The sequence below is a fragment of the Olea europaea genome, chromosome 6 (genome assembly GCF_002742605.1).
Source record: "Olea europaea var. sylvestris chromosome 6, O_europaea_v1, whole genome shotgun sequence".
Taxonomy (NCBI): Eukaryota; Viridiplantae; Streptophyta; class Magnoliopsida; order Lamiales; family Oleaceae; genus Olea; species Olea europaea.
The window spans coordinates 8112786-8122217 of NC_036242.1; the positions used below are offsets into that span (position 1 = coordinate 8112786).

Genomic DNA, 9432 nt, shown 5'->3' on the forward strand with positions numbered 1-9432 from the left:
TTTAGTATTCCAAAATAGCTGTACTCTTTTTCCTTCTTTTGATTTTTCCCCATTAGATTTTTATCAAACAAGGTTTTAACGAGACAGATATTTTATAATGTATCATTGAAGGGGGAGTGTTGTAAAATGAAAGTTTATTAGGGTTTAGAGGTGAATGACAATTATACCCCTGCAGCCCTAGAAATAATTACTATTGTATCTCTAATTTTGTCTTATAAATATAGGGCTTATATGTGTGTGTGTGTGTGTGTGTATTCGAGAACCTTGCTGCAAAAAAAATAAAAATAAAAAGCGACAAGCAAGAAGAATGCATAAAAAGAGATGGACCTATTGAATAAATTATTGCATTTGCCCTATAAAAATATGCTTGCTTTTCCTTTTTGTTTGTTCCAAGTTATAGACCACATTCCTATTTAAGAGTGCAAGTAACTTTTAAATTTTCTAAAATTTCAGTATTAAATGTGCATTATTATCACAAAATATGAATTATTCTTATTTAAAGAATTACTTAACATAAGAATATTTTAGGAAACTAGTCGCTATCACGTGCGTTGCACGAATTTTATATTTATCCTATTTTTATTAGCGCATTAATTTTAATTTTTTGGAATGTTTTTGAAACAATATCTAGAAATGTTTCCATTATATAAGAAAAAATTACAAATTATTACTGATTTTTACAATTTCATAACAGTGTTTTGTCACATCTAGAAAAAAATATGCTTGAATAAGAAATATATGAGGTTACACAAACTATTTTGCTTGTGTTATTGATAATCAATATTTGACAATGTTGATATGATTGAGTTGAACCTGAAGATTATGTTTCTAAATCTTGTATAAGTCCAAATAAGTTGGAAAATACTTGCATTGGAAAATTGAACATTCCGTATAAAGTTTATTACAGAATAGCTGTAAATTAATTTATAGTGAAGTAATGGATCCATCATCGCATACTTTGTGTACCATGAAGATTGAGAGTTTGTTATAGCAGCTCAAACGCTCAAACACGTATGTGTCACCAATTTGAAGTTGTTTCTCTCTGGCATATTGTGACCAACCTGTAGTGAAACATCTTACGTCACCATTTGTTGTCAAACTCATAGAAACAGTCCAGTTGCGATGCGAAGAGTCATGGATGTGAACACCTTGTATAAATTTGGTAGATATCTCCATTGAATCTTGAAGGTACATACTAAAAAGCAAAATAAAAATGAGCAAAAAGCGGAATTTAAAACTGTGAAAACATGAGTAAAAGAAACTCACAATTTTGCGACTGTCAATACCTCTAAAGTTAGCCTAAAGACAGGATTTCATGTATGGAATGTCTCTTCTTCAACAACATCGGGGTCGGAGTGGTATGTATCATAAGTTACTTCTAACTGTGAATCATCAAATATTGAAACATTGAAGGTAGAATTTTCAATATATTCGAACACAATAACATAACCATATTGTAAATTGTTCCCATCCACCAGCTAGATAAATGTCATTGTCAACTCTTTCTAGTTGTATGGTCGCAATTATACCTTTGTATCCAATTAGACGTATTCTATTGGCAAGTTTATGTCTTGATTCAACAAAAGATCTTGGAAGCAACTATATAATGAAAAATAAAAGTATTTAGCTGATGTATGATTCTATTAGTTTTAAGAAAGAATAAGCATTATAATAAGACTTACCAGTTGAATGTTATGGTTTAAAGAAATGTCAATGATTCAAAAGAAACGGTGCGGTACATCCATACCTGACATGATAACGATTAGTGACAGAAAAAACACAAATTTAACAGTAACAACACAAATTTAGGTTGAGTGAAATAATTACTTCAAAATTAAAAAGGTCACAAGTATGAGAAAAACTTGTAATTTTGTGAATGCATTGTTAAAGAAATCTGTGTTTTTCCTTTTGGTATATTTATCTTCGATAAACTTACTTTCTTCACTAATTTTTCCAGGAGGCAATGTCCATAGTATAGAAAATAACGCATAGTTAATGAAATTGGATAAAAGAAAATTATAGAGAGAATTTCATTAATCATAATATTATTATATCAACTGATTATATATACATAGGAAAACGTCAAATATGTAGAATTTGAAGTTTCAAATCTCGAAAAATCATCAAATGATTTCACACATTCAAGGTTTCAATTTGAAGCTATTAAATATAACAAATATAATTTAGTTAAGTAGAGATATTTTTATAAATAGATAAGCATCAAACTTCCAACCTAAGTAAAACTTAAATTAAATAAAACTACCTTCGGTTTGTGGCTGTCTTGAGATGGAAGAGGTGAAATTTGAGAGATGAAAGGGTTTAAATGAAATAATGGAAGAATAGGAAGTGATACCTTTTTGTCATTTTACCTTTGGCATGTATTTTGTTTAGATTCTGTGGCTGCATTCTTTTTTTTTTTTTCATAGGTTATTTTTTTTTTCACAGCTTATTATTAGTATTATTTTTTATTATGTTTATTATGTTTGTTTATTCAGCTGGATAGTAGTGATTTTTTTGAGAGTATGCTTCTTTTTTTTTTTTTTTGCATTATCTTGAAGTTAGACTATTCTTTCATTAACGTAAACAAAATTATTGACTGGATTTATAATTTGTTATAAATGTATAAAATTTATTTAATATTGAAATTCTTAACTACTAAATGTTGTAATTCAATATTGTCTTTTTTTATATATATATATATAATTGTATTTCTTGCTTCATGAATAAAAAAAATAAAAATGAGAGAGTGGTTAAACGCCTTTTTTTGTTGAAGATGAAATTGATTTTATTTTTTTATGCTATTTGTAAGAAAAAAAATTGTAATTTTATTAGTGTAACAAGAAGATTTATTATGATTATTTAAAGAAATATTAACAACAAACAATAAATCTATACTCCTAGACCCCATTTGAGCCACATTAATGTAAGAATGATAATGAAAAATATAGCCGTTACAACATACAAGAGATAGAAATTCAAATATGGTGGCTTAATGTGATGGATAACGGTCATATTTTTTTATTTTAATCGACAAATAATGGGAAACAAACACGGGCTTAACCTAGTGAAGAATTAGATGAAATAGTAAATAATTGTAACAATCACGTGAGTGTTTTTGGAAAAAGCCAAAAATCAATGCAAAAGTTTACATTTCAGTGGTAAAGTATGTATGGTGCAATCAATAATATATTTCACTATTCATTTATTTCAAATTCGAGCTCTCTTTCAACTGTTTTTCGTTTAGGAAATTGCTAATTTGAACAATAATTGTTAAATTTTGCAGTTTCTTTTTGTTGTGATTGTTTGGCAACATTCTTTCTTTTTCTTTTTCATAGGTTAATTTTCTTTCACTTACTTTTTTATTTTTGTCTTCTTCTTATTATTATGTTTAGATTCTTTTGTCGTTTAGCATTGCAATGATTCTTTCCTTTTTATTTTTGAGATTTTTTTTTTGTATTATACTGAAATTAAACTTATTATTTTAATTATATTTTTTTATTAGATTTATAGCTTTTTATAAAAATATAAAATTTATTTTATATTGAATTTCTGAATTACTGTATAAAAAATAAAGAAAATTGAATGTTGTAATTTTATATCATATCATAATAGTAAACTTAAATTTTAATGCATATTTATGTGCTAATAAAATAACAAGCTAAAAAATTATAGAAGACAAATTTCAATTATTATAGACAAATATTAGTTTACATAATTTCTAGCACAAAAAAAGGGTTACGGTGTGGCATGTGGAGCAACTTCTCCGCACATTATGTGGAGCAACTCTATAACAAAGGTACGGAGGCTCCGCACAGTGGAGTCCCCGCACAAAATGTGCGGAGTCTCCCCACAAAATGTGTAGAGTCTTTGCACATGGGGAGAGTTGGAGAAAACTTTCCATACAGTACGGAGAGTTTTTTTTTTTTTTTTTAATTTAAAGCTAGCATCTACAATAGAATTGTTGCAGATGAAAGTACCAATAAAGATAAAAAAAAATCACATTTATGAAACAATAAATGTGAACCAACCATAAATTAGTAAGACTAAATGTTCGGTATTCCAATAAAAATGAATTCACCAAATTAACATCAATTTAGCAACTAAACTAAGATCATGCTAAGACAATACTTTTCAGAAAAATAATTAATTATAAAGCCTAAACAAGAAACAAATCCACACACAACTGATAAGTATTTTAGCAGAAAAATCAACTTTCCATAGAGAGATAAGCAAGAATGTATAATCAGTAAGAAGATACAGCTAACAAGGACAATCGAGAAACTTGAAAAACCTACACATGTCTAAACAAAATTCATTAAAGAAAAAATTAAAGAGAGAGAGAGAGAGAGAGAAACCGACTAATGCCCGAAAACTACCTCTCTGGAAAATAAAGAAATAGAATTCATTCAACCTTGCAACAAACTCACTCAGTCTGCTTCTGCTCGAAAGGAAAATATTCATTTTCAATACAACTTAGAACAAAACCTAAATAAATTCCGTAAAAAAATTACGAAGAAAACACTACTAACCATGTACAGCCCATTTCATGTTACATAAAAGGAAACTTGGAAGCAGCAAAGTTTTTTTTTTTTGAGAAGAAATGGGAGTCGAAAAAGATATTTAAATTGATATACCTCTTCAACCGCCTTCTCGTTTAGAGTATTTCAAAGCCTTTAATTCTGCATTATATCTGCATTGTGTAATATGAAGATTCAAAAAACAAAAGAATGGCGGAAAACAAAGGCTTAATGTTCACAAACATATAAATTGTACCTCATAAGATCTGAAGAAAAAGTTGAACCAAACGCATAGCAATTTACTTCTTGTGTTCCAAAGTTTTTTTTTTTTTTAGGACTCGAATGAGAGATATTGGAGCTCCACAACACAATACCAAACTAAGTAAGTGCATAGTAAGAAAGAGAGAGGAAGCTAGGTTATGGTAGTGGGGATGGTGAAGTTGTGTGTATCAATGGAGAAATAGGGATGGTTACGTAAAGTTGAAAAGGCTTGACTGGGTAAAGATCTACAATAAAATGAATGCGAGAAAAAAAGGGCATACAGTAGAATAAGATTACTTTACTGTTCAATCTACAGTGGTGCCTTGTTGCCCTTTTAATAGAAGTTAGAAATATAATTAAATTTTATATTTTCATTTATATCCATTCATTTTCTTAATTTGTGTAAAAATAGAAGTAATCCTATTTTTTATGGGACAGAGGGAGTAGTTAGAAAAATAGTAAAGATAAATAAACTAATAATTGAATTCTTTGTTTGGTAAATGAATAACAATGTATTGAATTAGTATCGATAAACTCATGCACTCGAACTTTAATAACAAACTTCCTTAGAAAAATATTTTTTTTTGAATTATCTATATATAATCTATTATTTCTAAAATAAACATTTTCTTCACAAAAAGAAAAATGAAAAAGTACCGTTTTAATCCCTAATTTTGAAGATTCAAAGATACTTGGGATAAAAATGGTTGAGCTCCTTTTTTATGACATTATACCAATAAATTTGAGGGCAAAGGATATTTTTAGTAGTGATTTTTTGAAAAAAAAATGTGTGATTAAAAAATATAGACCTTGAGTTTATGTGTAAAATACTTTATTATGTGAATTTGTGGTTGAAAATGACACGATCTATCCCGAATCACCCTATGGACCTGAAATGTGATGTGTGCTATGTTGATGGTAGATGTTGATTAAATGCCAAATCCAGTACCAAAATTGACTAGGAGTAACTAGTAATTATATGCCAAATCAATTGCTTATGAAAAATATCACGTAATGAGCCCAAAAAAATTATTGTGCTTTATCAAAATGAATCATATCACTCAATATGTCTTATGGCTATCACTTTGAAATCATCATGTTCCTCCAACTATAAAGAACCAATAGCTATCTGTAGGAAAAATTATGGAAAAAGATATGAGTTGATAACTCAGGGAGTGAAGAAATTCAAAAACAATTATACTTTCTCATTCAAACATCTTTATCAAAAATCGAATTGACATCATTAAATAGTTTACATTGTAACAACATATAATAATAATAATAATCAAGATGTGAGATATCCTCATAACATTGTAAAATATCTATCATAATCTCATCAAATGTACTGAAAAATTAATAAAAAATGTACCATCTGACTGAAATATGTAATATTGTCATATGAGCGTGGACTGTCCCTTAGGCTAAGCACTCTCGACATAGGCCTCATGCCCCCTCAGTGAACGGAAGTGAGTTTCAAAAGATCCCTCATAATCAATTCTAGACACGGTCAAGGCAACTCAGATAACTACATATACACGTTCAAGGCCCTTCAGTGTAATAGAACAAATATATAATCATGGTACTTTTCTAATCGATCTCAACACAACATATATCTCACATTCCAATTCATAAATGTACCATATACAATCTTTGAAATTCCGTATCATAGTAAAAGAAAATTTTCATAATAATCATGGAATTGAACATATAATTGCACATAATATAATAACATAATTAATTTATCAATAGTAGAAAATATTAAAATTTTCCACTCACAATCTATGGATTGCAATTTGGTTATATTGACGAGCATTTTCAAACTTTCACGTCACTACAGAACGGTATAATAACTCAAATTAAAACTTGACAAGTAAACTAATGCAAATCCACTATGTAATTTCTCAACTTCTATATTTATTCTTAGATCTTTATTTCTCTAACTTTTCCTCTCTTTAATTATTTATCAACAAACCACCACACATGATCAAATCCATTAAATCACTATACTTTCTTAAAATCACTATCTTATATATACACAACCCCTATACATGATTTAATCCAATACCTAGACTTCAACAATTATCAATGAATTTCATTCGAACTTGTAAAATCTTAGAAAACAAAGATTTGACAAAAATAGCACTAAAATCCTACAATATTGAAGCCTAGCACCTATTTCTGCATATTGAAATATATCACTCAATCCATTCATAGGAGTAGCTCTTTTTGGGATTAAATTTAAAAAATAGCACCCGTGTAGGATTTTGTCCAAAAATTGCTTATAATAATTGCTTAACAATGGAGAAATCAACTCAATTCCTTAAATTTATTTTTTGACATCATATAATCACAAGAAATCCAAAAATAAGTATATATTTCATGAATCCATTTTAAAAGTTTTATTATCTTCATTACATTTCAACTTCAATATTCATTTTCCCTTTCTAAATCCTTAAATATAAGCAATTATCCATAAACCCAAAAATCAAATATCATTCCTAGATAAGTATGTATTTTGCTTATCTCTGCAAATTGAAGAAACCTAACTCAATTAATGTTTTGACATCCATACTTTATTCTTCTTCTTCTCGTTTTCTTTCATTCCTTTCTTCTTTCCCCTTTCTTCTTCTCGTTTCTCAATTCTTCTATCTCTGCTCTTTGTTCTTGTCCTCCCCCAAAATGATAAGTAGGCATCGGCGCGGTTTGGTTTAGGTCGGTTTTGGCTCCAACTTGAAACCAAATTCAAATTAGTTGGTATGGACAAATTTCAATCCAAACAAAACAAAACAAAACCAAACCAACAGTTTGTTGGTTGGAACTTTTAGTCCAAATTGAATTTTTTTTAAAAAAAATTGTTCTAGTTAGGCCCACATAGATTATAAAAACTAAAATAACAAAATAATTTTATATTACAAGAACTATTGATTAACAAAAAAATCAGATTAATAGAGAAGAAACTTAAGAATTTTGTTGCTTTTAGGAATTATGTAGCCTGAGTGTCTGAGTAAGGAAAAAATATTAAACCCTTGTCTAATTTTCATTCTTCTAAAAATTCATTTTTTTCAAAACTCATTTCAAACACACTCTTCAATGAAATAATATTACACGCAAATTCAAAACTTGTCTTTAATTTTTAACCACACATTCTCTATTAATCTACTATTCAAAATACATTATTTCCCCAATATGGTGATCAAACAAGGGCTAAGTCTAACATAATGAACTTGTGAAAGGAAATTCTAGTGCTATTACTTACCAGAACATCGTAAATTGGAGAAAATTAAGATATAGTTATAAGATTAGGACTTATCTTTTGATTTTTATTTTTCTTAAACTTAAAAAAAGGTGAACATAAAAGTAGGTTGAGTTGGTTCGATTAACCAACAGGTTGAGATTTCAAAACATGACTGAACCTACCCACCATGATTTTGTTTAAAATAAAATCAAACAAAATCAATTACCTATGTCAAACCAAATCGAGTCGGTTCGATTTGATTGGTATGGTCGATTTTTCGATTTTTTTGCCTGTGCCTAATGATAAGGAAAGAATGGATTGAAATGTTTAAGGTTTAGATAACTATTAATAATTGCAAGTCAAGTCACCCTCCTTCATATAACATAACATTTAGTACTTAAATTTTCAATAATGGAAACTAAATCCCTAGATTCATTGATTATTTCATTTCTAGCCCTCAAATACTTGAAATTACAAATTTGACCTCATGAAAATCATTTATTCAACTTAAGTCCTTATTTGGTTTTGATTTTAACCAGTTGAATTACTTGACTTTGACTAAATAATTTATTAACTTTGACTATGAGTGAGTACGGTGTAACAAAAAATGAGTGAGAAATGAAGAATTCTGAAATAAAGAGATCAAACAAGGGTTGAAAATGGCGCCTTCATATTATAATTTAAGAATCCATTGCTAAAAAAATTAACAAAAGAAAAAAAAACTAAGTGACAATTATTTACAATAATGAAAATTTTGCGATTTTTCATTTTGTTTTATGTTGATCATAATGATAATCTCCTTTCAAAAACAATATAGGGAAATTTTCAAATATAACCAAATGCAATGTCTGCATTTTGAATATGGTCATTTTTAAAATTTTTTGCAACTCTGTTCAAATTTGGATGGAGAATTTCCAGTGTACCCTTTTGAATAAATGATTGAAATATGAGGAAATTGCACCACATGTCAATTTTTGGCTTCACATTTTAAAAAATGTCAGTTTTTTAAAGTCTTTACCAGATTGTCATTTTTGGACATTTTTGCCCCTCTAGATAATTTAGATACCCTACAAGTCTTTCATTAAATGAGATTTGACTATATGAAAAATTATATAAAAAAAGAAAAATAAAAAAAAGTGGTGAAACTAAAAACAAAAACAAGAAATACTACTCAATCTATCATTCAAACACTCATTAACCCTAAATTCACTCCGCTCTCTCATTCAAATAGTCCAAAGTTCAGCCATTGACGACCACCGTTAATCAGTCCACCGTCAACGAAGACCGCCATTAATATCTTCTGGTTTTCTTTTTTCTTTTATTTTCTATATTTTATCGTTAAATCTATCTGTGAATTAAGATCTGTAGCTGAAAATTCTAGTAACACAAATAGAAAAGGATAATGTTGGAAGTTGAAAT

The 9432-nt window shown here is 28.4% G+C and overlaps 1 pseudogene; it reads right to left on the reverse strand.

Moving 5' to 3' along the window:
* Positions 1-1990, reverse strand: part of LOC111395096 — a 17691-nt pseudogene extending 15701 nt beyond the window's left edge.
* Between the last annotated feature and the right edge of the window lie 7442 nt (positions 1991-9432).